The 15,087-nt window shown below is 36.2% G+C and overlaps 1 protein-coding gene across 2 annotated transcripts in view; it reads left to right on the top strand.

Moving 5' to 3' along the window:
- Positions 1–259: 259 nt before the first annotated feature.
- Positions 260–15,087, top strand: part of ARHGAP15 (Rho GTPase activating protein 15) — a 602,789-nt gene continuing 587,961 nt past the window's right edge. Inside the window, exons 1-2 of one of the 2 annotated variants that reach the window (XM_032411154.1) lie at positions 260–288; positions 1,920–2,059. The gene's annotated coding sequence lies outside the window, so the exon portion shown is untranslated. Of the gene's footprint in view, positions 289–1,545; positions 1,560–1,919; positions 2,060–15,087 lie in introns of those variants that run through there. The other variant, XM_032411161.1, reaches the window with a different exon arrangement.

Here is a 15,087-nt window from a genome sequence, read left to right as displayed (position 1 = left end):
CTTGCTGAGCGCTCAGCACACGTTATAAAAGAGAGGGGCATAAAAGATGGTAAGAGCCAGTCAGGAGAAAAAGAATGTCAGAGGAGGTCATCGAGAGGACTTGACCGCAGGTTGACCCATGAGCCACACCTAGGCGACCAGAGGCTCCTCATCCCCTCCTCTGTCCTTGAAATGTACATTCTGCCCACGGTTCCTATAGTCCGCACAGTGGGAGCCTTTGTAAGGATGCAGCTTCGAGAGAGCAATGCGTTGTTGAGACGATCTGGAGGGATTATGTGATGAACCCCGGTGAGGCCTCTACATAAAACTTTTGAGATTCTGGTGCAGAGATCTACCTGTCCTGTGACGGCCCAAGACTGGCCTTGTATGTAAGTTCCCTGGCTTATTAAACCTGCAACCTACCAATCTGGCGTGGCTGCCTCTTTGGTCTCTTCTTGGCCTCCGTGTACGGAAGCCAGTGTCAGATTTCACTGGGAAGCCCCCAGGTTTGTGAACCAACGCTTTTATTCTGGCAGATAGATGGTTTTCATTTGTGTGTTCCATTATCTCAAAAATAACCTGAATCTCAGAGAATGTAAGTGGCTTGGCCAAGGTTAAATTAATAGCAGTGTCAGAATTGAGGCCTGAATTCTGATTTCCTCACTTTCAGTATCATGTTCTTTCCACTTTCTCTTCAGTGTTAAGGAGAATATTGAGTACAAACCTCAGGGCTTTACACACTTAAAAAGGTGCATCCCAGAATGACCACTGATAGTGAGATCTTGGGTCAATCTGAAATATAATTTTGAAAAGGAAAGTCCTGGAGAAATTAGATTAACTTGCAAGGGACATGCCATCCTTCACTTGGGCTATATAAACCAAATATTTTTTTTTTTTTAAAGATTGCCTTTATGTGTGCCAAACATTCCACACCACTGAGAGCTATTACACAGATTTCTAGTCTAATTGGTTTGTATGACAAGAGATTGTGATTTAACTTTCTCATATATTTGGAAGGGGAGCTTTTCCTTTTGTGAAACTCCTGCAAATCTCACAAAACCAGCCAAGCCTGGACATCCAGGAGCTTATTTCTTGAACTCCATGGTTCAATAAAGATGCACATCCTATTGTTGTTGTTGAGAGCCCCCCCCCAAATATGTCTTGGACTGGTTGCAGTCTGACACAGATGAGCACTTAGCAGCTTGCCAAAAATGACACCCTTTGCATCTTTTATTTTATTTTTCTTCTGAAATCAGGCCACACAAAGGATCATTCAGCTAGAGTAAAAGCTCATCAGCAGATTTCAGAGCTGCTTAGGAAACTGCCACCCCAGTGTGAAAGCTACCCCCAGAGTGAGCGTCACAGCATGTGCTACCTAAGCAGCCTTCTCTCCTCCAGGTGGCATCAGGGCCCTGGGCTGTTGCATGCTCTCAAGTTCATTAGCAACCTGTCCAAGACCTTAGACTTAGGAACCGGGGCACCGCTTGGTTGGTCCATCCGTGAGTGAGACAGAAGTATCAGCTCGGTGAATTGGAAGTGGCTTCTTGGCTTCCCAAGTCAGTAAGCAGAGCCTCCCGATGGTATGTGAGCATACCCACACCGACTGCGGACCGCAGAGACCTAGGTTTTAAGTTCTTGCTAGAAGGCAGAGAAAGAGGAAGTTCCCTTAATGCTTCCCCGCTGCCCCTCCCCCTGCTACATTTTTAACCATGCATTTACCCCCATTAAATCAGAATTGATGAAACCTATAGAAATGTAGTAATGTTTGAACATTGAAAAGCACATTGAAAAATAACAATATTCTTGACTATACAAGGCAATTTCTTCAAATCGAGTGATGATGTGATGTGTGTTGTTAACCGTATCTATGCAGGAAGTGGTTTTATTTTAAAGTTTTTGTACTCACCCCCACCCCCTGCCTTTTTTTTTTTTTCCTCCAGTACTGAAATTAAGCAGCATCCAACATAGGCCTACTCTTACGACATGTGACTCAACTTTACTGTTTTCCGTTTTTGTTGAAAGAGTCATTAACAGTTGGAAGTTGATGGCAGTTTCAGTAACAAGTGATCACCGAGAAAAGGTAAGTGAATTTTAACTTCATATTGAACAGGAAATTTAAGCTTGAAAATGTTTGGCCGTGTCCTACGCTTTTGTGTGAAAATACAAATATTTCTACAAAAGCATGTTTTCACCTGTGGTTAAAACATCTGTTTGTTTCTTTTGGTGGATAAAGACTATTCTTTTCATATTTGCAACTGTCAAATTCAAAAGTTCTTTAACAGAAATTACACTAGGATCATTTGCTAAGATTTTATACTAAAATGTTAAAGACAGATTAAGGTATAGTTTTAGTTTGGACATACTTTTAAAAATAACTACTAGAGAAAATACGGGACTTTGCATCTTTAACTGATGGTTTTACAAAAATGTGTACTATTCAGGATCCAGATAATGAAAGATTAAAAAGGCACTTTGTAACAACAAGAAATAACATCTGAATTGCAACGTGAAAGATTTCCACTATAAAGTGTTGTATTAAGTTAGCATTAGAAATCCTTGAAAAGGTGTAGTTTATTAAATGTGTAGTTTATTAAAAAGCTATTAAAAAGCAGGACAGTTTTAAAATGCAAAAGAAAGCTCTCTATTATGACACTTGAGTATTTTAATTTTTTTTCCTAAATTGTATTTAAGATATAAGGTGAGCGAAGGGTTAGTTTCTATTTCATAAGCAAAACTCTCTGTTAAAAAAAGAAGACATAGCTGACTTTATCAAAGCTTACTTTTGGGAGAAGGGGCAAATTAGAGACATATTTTTGGTATTTATATAATTATATAATTTTCCTTCTTTGAGATTTTCCAAAATAATAACCTTAGAAATGAAAGGGATTTGTTAACCATAAAGTGATGAGAACTTTTCTTTTATATTGACTTCTTGCTTTTACAAAATGTCTTTGTGTTCTGTAACATATGTACAAAAAAATATAAAGTACTGTTAATCTCAGAGATAAATACCTAAAATAAATCCGAGTGTAGATTTTTGAAAGAATTTTAATAAGAGCTCCAGATATGATCCGCTCTTCCCTAATATTATTTTTATTGTGCTGTTGAATGGGGGAAGTGATGGCCCCATAACACCGATTTTTTTGTGTTATTAAAAAATGGTTACAGGGTTGATAAGTGGCAACAATTCTTTTCTTTTATTATCTTTTATTGAAAGACACATATAAATGTTTTTTGATATGGTCAATTTAGTAGGAAATTATTCGGCATACTAGTACACTCTATTTTAAGACCTCTTCAGTAGTCAATACTGAGGCTAGCTACTTGTTGACTATTAAAATGATCACAAAATAAAAGAGATTAGGACCTGATGTTCAATACATGTTTTATTGTTGGACTGTGGGGAGACCCTGGTAATATGCATTTGCTTTGATATTCTGATTAGCTTTTCAATTGGTTACATTTCCACACAATGGAAAGCATTATTTAAATCTGACTTCAATATTGTGGTTCTGAACCTCTGCATCTACAGAAGCTATATAATTCAGATAGTTTGGGTTGATATGTTATTACTTTATTTCATTTCATTATAAAAGAAGATCACATGAATAAACATATGTAGTACTTACACATTAGCAAGAGTGACTATCCACATAAGCATTTGGCACTGAAAAAAGGTCCACAGTAGTTTTTTAAACCATTTCATATTTTTAAAAGCCAAATTCCTTGTTAAATGATTGTTTCTTGCAGAAACTGTCAAATTAAAATATAAATATCTTATGAGGTGTGTCTAAAAATAAGAATGAATTATGTAGCTTGGTGTGGATTTATAAAGAGCAACAATTAGAGATGATAGACATAAAAACTAAGACACTCTCAGAATTGTTTGTAAAAACAAGTAATGCATTATCTCTTGAATACACAGACCAAATCTTAAAGAGAGTCAAGTACAAATAAGATACTATAGGTTACTATACCTTTATACATTTTAAGTGAATAAATAAGAAACAAATTTTGGTGAAATGAAACAATGCAGAGAATCTCATTTGGAAAGTAATTTCAAAGCTGATTTATTAAAAGTATATCATGCTTTTCCACTTGGGGCCAGCATTCAGCAAAATTCGGAAAGGAGACTTTTTTTCTTTGATATTCCTCCTCTTATTCTTTTTGAATGCTTTGTTTTAGAGTGGTCTGCTTTGTCCCTAACTTAGGGTCTCGCAGCCTTGGTACCTAGAAGGACAGACCCCATTTGGGTCCTTCCATCCCACCCCCATTGTCCTTAAAACTTGCTCATTTATTTCCCAGAACTTAGAACGTCTGATAAAAATAATCCATGTTCACAGGAGAAGGCTGCAGAGCTTTGTTTCTTTTTACTTCTTAACCAGGCCTCCCCTCCCTGGTATAATTTTAATAAGGTCTCTCAGCAGACAGATCCAAAGGAACAGCTACATGTTGAGGACTTCGGTCAAGTGTAGAGAATGATACCATGGCAAATAGTGGGGGGGGGAGGGAATATTTGGGGGCAGGAAGAGTGTTTCATTAACCATTGGTCCTGCTATGGTATTTAAACACAGAGTGTCTTATACGAAGGGTTCATAGAGATGTGTCCATTTCTCTAAGATATTCCTGTATAAATATACACCATTCTTGTAGTGGATGAAAATTAATTGCACTATGCCTTAACACTATTTTAATATTCCCATACACTTAGAAAATATTTAACATAATCTATTGTTTAATATATATGCATTTTAAAATAATTTAATATTCTGAATTTAAATCTTTGGGTACCAGAAGCATATATTTTTTTGTTTGCATTGCATAATACATGTTATAGAGTTAGACTTTAAAATATACTTATAAGTATTCTAAATTTCAGTTTAGAGTTGGCAAAATGCCTTTGTTTTCAAATGATAGAAAATGAGTTGAAATTAGTTTAGGCAATAAAGATAGGCATTAATTTGCATAACTGAAAAACCCAAGGAGAGCAAAGTCAGGCATGGTAGAATCCAGGAGCTCACACAGGATTAAGATTGGGTTATATTTTCTTCATTACCTAGCTCTTTTTTTTTTTTTTTTTTCCACTGTGCTATCAGCCCTCTCTGACAGAAGCTAGCAGAGTTGACAAGAAAGCTTCAGGTTTACATTTCACCTTTTCAGACTCTGTTGCAGAAGGTTGGCTTTCGCCTATCACCACAGTAAAGTCTCACACTGAGGTCTGATTGGACCAAATTTTGTCACATGACCATGGTAGAGCTAATCATTAACTCTAAGACACAAACACCATGAGTGACTGACTGGATTGCGTCCTAGGCCTTCTCTTGCATGGAGGAACCGCCCAAGTCTGCAACACATGTACTCTTAGCTGAACAGAGGTGTCTCCACATAGAAACGAAAATGCTTTCCCCAGAGGAAATGTGGCTTTATTTCTTATGGGTAAAAGCCACAGAACTCTACTACACAGCCACATATGGTCACATTTAAAAACAGTGCTTATTCAAATTATAAAATAAAAATTTCTCCAAACTTTATAATCAGACAGAAATACAGTATCAGTTTAAAGGTAGGTCTGAATGAAGCAAATGTTTCAATTAAACTGAATTTTTAAGTATTTTTCAAGAGCTACCTCATATATGAACACCTGTCTCAATATTTTTCTTCTGGAAGTTTATAATCTAGTATGACTGTTATATTAATATTTATAATACAAGTAAAATTTGTCCAGTACCATACGAGGATTCAGAAGTTCGTGAAACATTTTGTATTCCTAAGTGCCAGGCAATAAATTAGAGAATTTCCGGGTGTTATATCATTTGATTATATCCTATCAGAGAGATCAGGACAGTTTGGGAGGAAAGATTTGTAGTAGTTTTCAGAGAGAGCTAGGATTTGGGATTTGAGAAATATTCCAGAGAACAGAAAGGAGATACGTCCAGGCAAAAATGTCAGAGAATTTCCAAGGAAGAATGAGTTGTCTAGTTTTGTTAGCTGCAAGTATGGTAGTAGGAGGTAAGGCCAGAAAGACTGTTTGAGATCCTAGTAGAGTGGACCTGCCTAGCAGATTATGTTGAAGGGTTATAAGTAACAACAGTACTGCTTAGCAGGGGAAATACATAATAGGATGTCCACATTTTGCTTCTGGATGGGCTATCCAGCATCAGGATTTATTTGTTTCTTCCATATATCTCCCTGTCGGTGGCATACTCTTCAGGGCAGTTTGCAGAAATGGCTGCAGTCAGTGAAGGTTGATATTCCTGTAACATCAAGTGCTGGCTCCCCTCCCCAGGTGCCTTGAGGTCCTTAGGCTGTGGTTATAATGATTTTTTTTTTTTACTTTATGGAAGTATTTTTGTTTGTTGTTTGTTTTGTTTGTTTTGAATTTAAGAACAGGTGATGCAGCAAGATGGTTCAAATCAAAACCTAAATATAAAAATTATAGAAAAAAATCTTTCTTACATTCCCATTTCTATATACCTCTATTCACACCTACCTTAACCCAACAGGCAACCACTTTTCATGGTTATTTTTTTTAAATCTTTTACAGTTGCAAATATGCTTATATATAATGTATGTGCATAAACCCTCCTTTATTATATTAAAGGTAGCATATTATACACACCTCTCCACTTTGCTTTTTTCTTTTAGTAATATCTTAGAGATATTTCCACAGTAAAAATAAGAAACTGTTCAATTCTCTCTCTCTCAGTATTCTCTCAGTATTTCACTGGGTGGATATATCACAATTAAAAGAGTCATGGGTGTCTTCAATTTTTGCTAATGCAATGAATGTGTTAATGAAATTGTGTGTGTTTTAAAATATATCTGTGGGATGAATTTTCAGGGATACTGTTTGTTTATAAGCCAAGAGACAAAATAATTTTGATAGTTATGGCCATACTAACTTCAGGTTAGTTGTAACCTTTTGAACTTCCGCCAGCACTTAGAATGCTGGTAGAAGCTCTGTAGCTTTTCCAATGGATTGTGTTGCTGAACTTTTCAGGTTTTGCTAATGGGTAGAAAATTGTATCTCATAGTTTTATTGGTATTTCTGTTATTATGATTGAGATTGAGCTTGTTTTTAAAGGATTAAAGGTCTACTTGTTTTTCTTCTTTTTTTTTTTTTAAAGATTTTATTTATTTATGAGAGAGAGAGAGAAAGAGAGAGGGGGAGAAGCAGAGGGAGAGGGACAAGCAGGCTCTACGCTTGGCTTGGGGCTTGATCTCAGGACCCTGAGATCATGACCTGAGCTGAAACCAAGAGTTGGACACTTAACCAACCGAGCTACCCAGGTGCCCTTACTTATTTTTTTAATAAGATAATGTATCCTTTCTCAATTGTATAATTAAGGACCAAAAGCATTAATGAAGTTCAAGCCTTAGAAGGAGATGTCAAAGAAGTAAGAAATTGGGGATAGCCTATGTAAAATACTCTTTTTATAAGTCTTGAAATAGGTAGTAGCTAAAAAAGGGATGAAACATGAATGTTGAAGTGAAGAAGAGAAAAGAAATGGAAATGAAGGAAACAAAGGGAATATATCCAGAAACCTGACAAGGTGTCAGAGACTAAGACAGTTGGGTGTAATCACTACTTGTAATCAAGTAGGTAAGTTAACAGAGAAGTTAACCTGAAACTGAAGGGAGAGCACTTTAATGAGTGTGTATGTGGATGATGGGATATAAAGATGCACTGAGGAGACAAAGTTGAGGAAATATATGCTTCATGGTTCCCATCTCCTCTGAAATTGTAGGAAAGCTCATCTAATGAGACGGAATATTTATGGAATGCCAAAGAATAAGCAGAAAATCTTATTTTTAAAATTGGCCTTGTCGATTACACACAATACTATTGTGGGTTTAAAATTGATTTTCTCTTTTGGTGAGCATCAGCCCAATTCAATTCAATTCTGTAAATAATTTTGAACTCTAAGTACACTGGGTTATGCTAGGAATTATTGGGGACACAAAGAATCAATGTGCTATCTAGCCAGTGAAAACTTTTTAGGTAGTTTAGTGCACAAACACAAGAATTTAAGTATAAATCTATATGTATAAATGCAATGCTATAGAAATATCCCAGAACATTTTATTCTCAGAGTCCCAGACTCATTTTGCCAAATGCAATGGTCATTTACGTGTCTTCATATTATCTACTATGTGAGCTGCATTTGAGGCAATTGAACATTCCTGCCCTCTTAAACCTCTCTCTTCCTTTGACTCCTGGGGTATTTCATTCTTTCAGTTTTTCACCAAACTAATTGGATGCTCTTTCTCTGTCTCCTTTGATAAATCTTCCTCATCATTCAACTCTAAATATTGGAGTGCCTTGCACTCAGTCTTCAGATTTCTATCTTTTTTAGCCTTAGCTCTTGTCTTCCAAGTTTATTCCTAGGCAAATGTCTTGCAGTGCCATGAGTTTAAATATGATCTGTATTCTAGTTAGATCTCAAGATTGGAACTTTTTCTTAGCATTATAACTATAAATGCAACTGGCTACTCATCATCTTCACTTGAATGTCTCATCGAGATATCAAAATGAGTATGTTCAAAACTAACCTCTTACTTACTCCCTGCTTGCCCCCAACCCAACTTGCTTCTTCCTTATTTTCATCCATCTCAGTTAATGGCACCACCATTCATCTATCTGTTGAGGACAATAAACTAGAATTAACATCAATTATACTCTTACCCACACATTTCCTACCCCAAACCACATTCAATTCATCAGCAATAAGCAGAGCCTGCAAAATATTGACTTAGATCTCATTATCCTGTTTACTTAACTTTTCTCAATAGTGGCTCTTGAAAAGTTATATATTTTTTTCAGACTAATGGTTCATTATTTTTTGTTAATTTTTTGTTTGTTGGTTGGTATAATGACTTTTCCTCAAAAAAACTGCTAAATGAATACACTACAATCTGTGGCATGTAGTAACATCAAATTTTAGATAAAACTGCACTCCCTGGTTCACTTTCTACTTTCAAGTCAGAAAAAATCATACAAAACATATGGAGCAATTTTGGTTTGCACATGTTTGAATGAACTCAAGAAGGTTGAAGAGGTGGCAACTTCTAGAACCTTCCATGTAGGGTTTTTTGTGACCCTAAAGATGTTTTTCTGTGCTATAATTGATTATTAAGTACACTCTGTGGGCAAGAAAACCATAAGTCTCACAAACATTGAAAACATTGGTGGCTCAGTTGGTTAAGCAACTGCCTTCGGCTCAGGTCATGATCCTAGAGTCCCAGGATCGAGTCCTGCATCGGGCTCCCTGCTCAGCAGGGGGTCTGCTTCTCTCTCTGACCCTCCTCCCTCTCATGCTCTCTCTCTCTCTCTCTCTCTCTCAATAAATAAATAAAAATCTTTAAAAAAAAAAAGAAAACATTGGTAGGGGAAATGATGCAGAAAAAAATGAAATTTAATAAATAAAAGAAACATTTCTATATTACATCTTATATACACTTTATTTTTTATCAAATTGTTGCTATTATTTATGTAAGCAGATTTATTTTATCTATTCATATATTTTTGTATTTGTAAATGTTGGTTGTATATCTTGGGATTTTATTTAACAGCTTTTCTCTTAGGAGGAATGAATTAGACATTAAGCAAGGGGTAAAATGTATACTGAAATATCCCAAATTCAGTTACTTATTACCACTTCTACCACTGATAATACAGAATCTTCTTGACTCATCTCCCTGCTTCTATTTTTCATACCATAGTTATTTCCCAAGAAGCAGCCAAAGTGACTTCTTAAGATTTAATCCTACAACTTTCCCAATAAAAAAAATTCTAAATGACTTTCTATTATATTTCAAATTAGTTCAGTCTCCTTTCATGACTTGTAAGGCCCTCTCTTTCTCATTACTTTGCTTTCATTTTTCTAAACAGCATTTTGGATATGGGGAATTATTATTATTATTTTTTGTCCACTTGCTTAGTGGCTATTTTCAACGTAGGCTGAATCATCTATGAGCATATTGACCTTGTCTATTTGCTACTGAATATCTAGAAAGCAGAACATGGTAAGCATATGAAAAACACTCAGTGAATATTTGACTAGTGAAAGAATAAATGATATAAAAGTTGACTCTGGACTGTAGAGTCAGAAAAGGCTTTCTGGAGATTTGTGGCTTCCCTGGGTCTGAAAAAAATAGGATAAATTTAGGGGAAGAGAAGCTAGAAACATATATTAAACAAATGACACATGATGGGTATGTTTTGAGTAACCTCGCAGTGATGAAAGGTTGGATTGAAAGGCTGGATTCACTACATCAAAAACTAATGATGTACTTATACAGTGGCTAACTGAACATAGTAATAATAAAAAAGAAAGCCTGGATTCATTATATACTACAGTGCCTTTCTGAAACTCAGAAGAAATGACCCACCATCTGAAAACATATTGCCAGAAACTGAAGGAAAACACCAATCATCTTTAAGCATTTAAATTTTAAGCTATTTTACTAAAACCATTAATTTTATGTTTACTTTAAATTAATTTCTTAAAAATGTAGAGAACTTTTTCTAGTCTCTACTGGTGTAATGCTGAACTTAGAACCAAATGAGATCTCTGTTTAAAGGAGCTCTGAAAGGTAGAATGCTCAGGAAATTGGGTGCTGAGTCAAGGGAAATTTTGTTTCTGCTCATTTATCTTTCGGCATTAGTTAATTTTATATTAGAATGGAAAGGCTAGAGTCTGAGCAATGGAACTCTTATTCATCTTTCTGCTAAAGGCACTAGGAAATCAAGTAATCTGAGATTCCATGTACTATTACCTCTTCATACCAGGATGGTTGTCTTAAGTGGAATACAGGAGAAAAATGAGTGTTGATTACCCTAGTGGTGTCTCCAACACTGTGGTAGGCACTATGGTGTTACAAAATATAGACAATGTTTTCTCATTCTCAAGATGCTTACGTTAACGTGAGACACTCATCAGTATAAATTAGAGCGGCACTGTTAATAATGAGCATCATAGCTATGATTACGATATTATGTATAATGCATGTTATATATTAGGTGTTTTGCCTACCTAATAGTATCTGATAGCCACAAAAATCATGTAAAGAAGTTAGTACTCCCATTTTAAAGATAAGGAAGTTAAAGGTAAGTGGCTAAGTGCCCAAATTTACAGAGCTATCTGGTAGAGTGTGTCATGATTTAGAGGCGTATCTGGGTTAAATCCATGAGTAGACAAAATCCATGTTATTTTCACTATGCCATGCTAACTATTTCTAAGCCATTTAAGTGTCAGCAGTTAAGCAGTGCTGGACTTCATTCGTGAGGCCCTAGAGTCTGAAAGTGTCTAAAAGGATCCTCCTTTGTTTGCTGTCTAAAACGATACTGTCTGTGGAAGACCTTTTTCTTGTTTGCTGCATATATTGCCTTCTGTGGAAATGTTATACAACATGTGACGAAGAAAACATTTTTTTTGCCTCCATTTCTGTCATACTGCAGGTGCCTTTTCTATTTCTTTTTTCTTTTTCCTGTAAACCTATGTCTCCCCTCAGCCCACAAATCCCCCAAATACTTTCTTAGACCATGCTGTCGATTATGAAAGTAACTAGCTACAAATGGTTATTCGGTATTTGAAATGTGCCTTGTCTAAATTGAGTGCAAAATAACCAGATTTTGAAGATGTAGTACAAATAAAAAGAATATTAATAGTTTTACATTGATTATATGCTGAAATTTCAAAATTTTAACATATTGAATTAAATAAAATATATTTTTAAAGTTAATGTAACCCACTTCGTTTTTCTCCTGTAATGTGGTTGCCAGAACATTTAAATTTTTTCCAGTTACCTGGCCTGAAATTAAATGAATGAATGAATGAATGAATGAATGAATAAATAAATAAACTTCCTCAAATATAGTCCTTAAATTTCTGTCTTTGCTCTTGGCTTTTCTCCCAATATTGTTCCTCATTTTCAGTTGTCACTTGATGCCACTCCATGGAATCCCAACAGTAGTTCAAACTGATTATGTCTCAAGTTAGCCCCTAATCTCCCCACAGAATCCTTCTCTTTTTCCTGCTAACTTCAGTTAAGATGTCCCTATTCCTGAAATCACCTATACAAGTAAGCTTGGAATCTCTATGGACTCCTGGATACTACTTATTCCATACAACCAATCAGTTGCCATGTTTTAGGGGCATCCATTTCCTTCTTTCCATTTCATTTATTGTCACAGTTACTAACTTGGTCATCCATTAAATCTTGCCTAGACTATGGCCAAAGGGGTCTTACTTGCTTTCATACTCCTGTTTCTCTTACTCCTTTACTTTGCCTATTTCAGATTCACTTCATGTCATCAGGGTGCTGGTTTGGTTCAAGTTAATTAACACAAGTAAGAATATCTATTATCTATTTATGTTCTATTTAGAGGTTTTTTTTTTAAAGGCTTTTAAAAATTTTTTATTGTTATGTTAATCACCATACATTACATCATTAGTTTTTGATGTAGTGTTCCATGATTCATCGTTTGTTATTTAGAGTTTTAAAAGTGGTTTTACATACATTATTTTATGTGATCATTCAGCAAGCTAGTAAGAAAAACAAGAGCTTTTCATAGATTTGATAGAAGACAATGAAATATAGAAAAATTAAATTGTTTCAGGACATGTCAAGAACATTTTTCCTAAGTGTTTCCTGATTTCTGAGCCTGTGCTCTTAATATTTTATTATCACTGTAAGGAATAAAAAAAGTTCTGGAACAGAATTTGGTCAATTGATTGGATGGAGAGAAGAGAATGAATGGTCCTACAACCTGGCATTTGGTGCCTGTCTGAGAGCTCTGGGCTCCCCCACTTGCTAGATGTCATCTATGGTATTTTGTACAAGTTACTTAATCTCTTGAAGACTGAATTCCCTCATCTATAAAATGAGGAGTTTCCTCACAAGATAAAAAAGAAAATAACCTATGTAAAGAACTTTGCCTAGCTTTTGGTACAAAATAATTGCTTTAAAAAGGTTAAATGTAGTATGAATAGTAGCTGTAGTAGTAACGGTTTTATCAGGTTCTCTAGAATTAAATGATGACCATATTTTTCCTTCATTATGATATAAAAATCATGGCAGGATAATTCTGGTTTATTTCAATTCTAAGTATTATGATAACATTATGAAACTCATCAAGAGCAATTTCTTGCTATTAGTTTCATTTCCTCAGTACAGCTGTGTGGGGGAATATAGTATAGCCATGTGGAGGAGAAGAAAGAAGGCTCTTTTCTTGTTTATTTACCAATTTTTGGTTGATATGGAAATTTTCTTTCAAGCAGCTCAAGATGTGTCCTCACTGAAAATACCCTTTAATTTTGAAGAATTAATCCATCACACAGAGCAATTTATTTATTTATTTAGGCAGCAAAGTTTATTGGGCAATAGTACAAAGCTCCCAAAGAGGGAGGGGACCTGAGAGGGTTGCCCACACAGAAATTATTTATTTATTTATTTATTTATTTATATTTTTTAAAGATTTTATTTACTTATTTGTCAGAGAGAGAGAGACAGACAGAGAACACAAACAGAGGGAGCATGGCAAGCAGAGAGAGAAGCAGGCTCCCTGCTGAGCAGGGGGAGCCCGATGCGGGGCTCGATCCCAGGACCCCAGGGTTCATGACCTGAGCCTAAGGCAGATGCTTAACCAACTGAGCCACCCAGGTGTCCCCACACAGAGCAATTTAAAAAGTGTTAGAGAATCATTGACTCTTGGACTTGAAATTAAAATGAAGCAAAGAAAAACTACAGATAAGGAGAGAGAAAAAAAGTAGAATTTTCCTCATCTATTTTTATATTATATCTAATTTTTCCTAGGGTGGTAAGGTGGTGACGTAAATGGTTCATGAGGCAGATATGCTGGAGTCCTAGCAAAGTGATTCTGAAAAGGAAAAATAAGAAAGAAATTTGGAAGGTCCAGGGTCTAGGTTGCTGATCCAGTTAGAGAAGAATTAGAACTGTTTTGTTTTGTTTTGTTTTTTCCCTGGGGAATCCTGCTCAGGATACTATGTACGGAGGTTGAATGACTCCATCGATCTCAGTCCTAATTCTGAAAGCAGTCAGTGTGAGGACATTGGATTAATGAAAGCAGGTGTGGCCATGGCAAGTGACGGACCAAATACTCAGTGGCAGTGGTGTTGTCCTTGGAGAACTGGCTCTATATCCTACAGGCCAGAAGTCTAGCTCTAGGAAGGGGGATTAGCAAGTGGGCCATAGTTTCAGAGTGAGAGATCAGCTTGAAAGGAAGACTAGAGACTGGTCAGCACAGCAGATGGGTAGAGAGCAGGATTTGAGGCTGGGAAGGTGGGGAAGGCGAGATACAGTGATTGTTCTGACTTCCCCTGACCGTGGTGCACTGTATCCTAGGTCCATTTGGCATCTCTTGATGTGGGGAAGTAGGAAAATAAGACAAAAAAAAAAAAAAAAAAGAATCCAGTGACTCTTGGGATTGGGAATCCCAATCATTCTAATATGGTGGCCAACCTGAACTTGTTGGAGATGCTCATGGTCCTGGGGGAGTTAAAGACAGGGGATTTCAGGCAGATACCAGATGCTTGTAATGCTCTCCATACAGTACAGAGCAATGCTGACAAATATAGTGTCTGATGTTAAAGAACCCACAGCCAATTTTATAGTGTCTGATGTTAAAGAACCCACAGCCAATTTGGTCAGAAGAGACGCACAACTCAAATAGAGAACAGAAAACAATAGAAGTCGGGATATAATTATCTGCCAAAATGTAATAGGAACAATAAAGGAGGTCAGAGCAGGGAGGGGAGAAAAGGGGAACTTGCTTAGCAAGAGCAAAGAGCACAGCACAGTATCCTACTCTTGATAATGTGAGATCATGCTGAAAAAGCTATACAAATAAACGAGATAATATTCATCTCTGAGGAACCTCTTTCTAAACCAGGGGTACAGATACAGTCTCTTGGTTTTGTTCTCCACTTCTAATTCTACCGGCTTGGATTGAAAAATAATAAAATATAGAAAATGATACCGATTCAGCATGCAGCAGAAAGAGCTGTATGCGAACATCAGAGGAGCAATACCCCTGGAGGTGACTGGCGCCACAAAGGCCCACAGACCAGTCAGGATATCTATGCA

The sequence above is a fragment of the Phoca vitulina genome, unplaced genomic scaffold (assembly GCF_004348235.1).
Source record: "Phoca vitulina isolate PV1807 unplaced genomic scaffold, GSC_HSeal_1.0 scaffold1, whole genome shotgun sequence".
In the NCBI taxonomy this organism is placed as follows: Eukaryota; Metazoa; Chordata; class Mammalia; order Carnivora; family Phocidae; genus Phoca; species Phoca vitulina.
The sequence above is the reverse complement of the archived record's forward strand: the minus strand, read 5'-3'. Positions and strand labels throughout refer to the sequence as shown.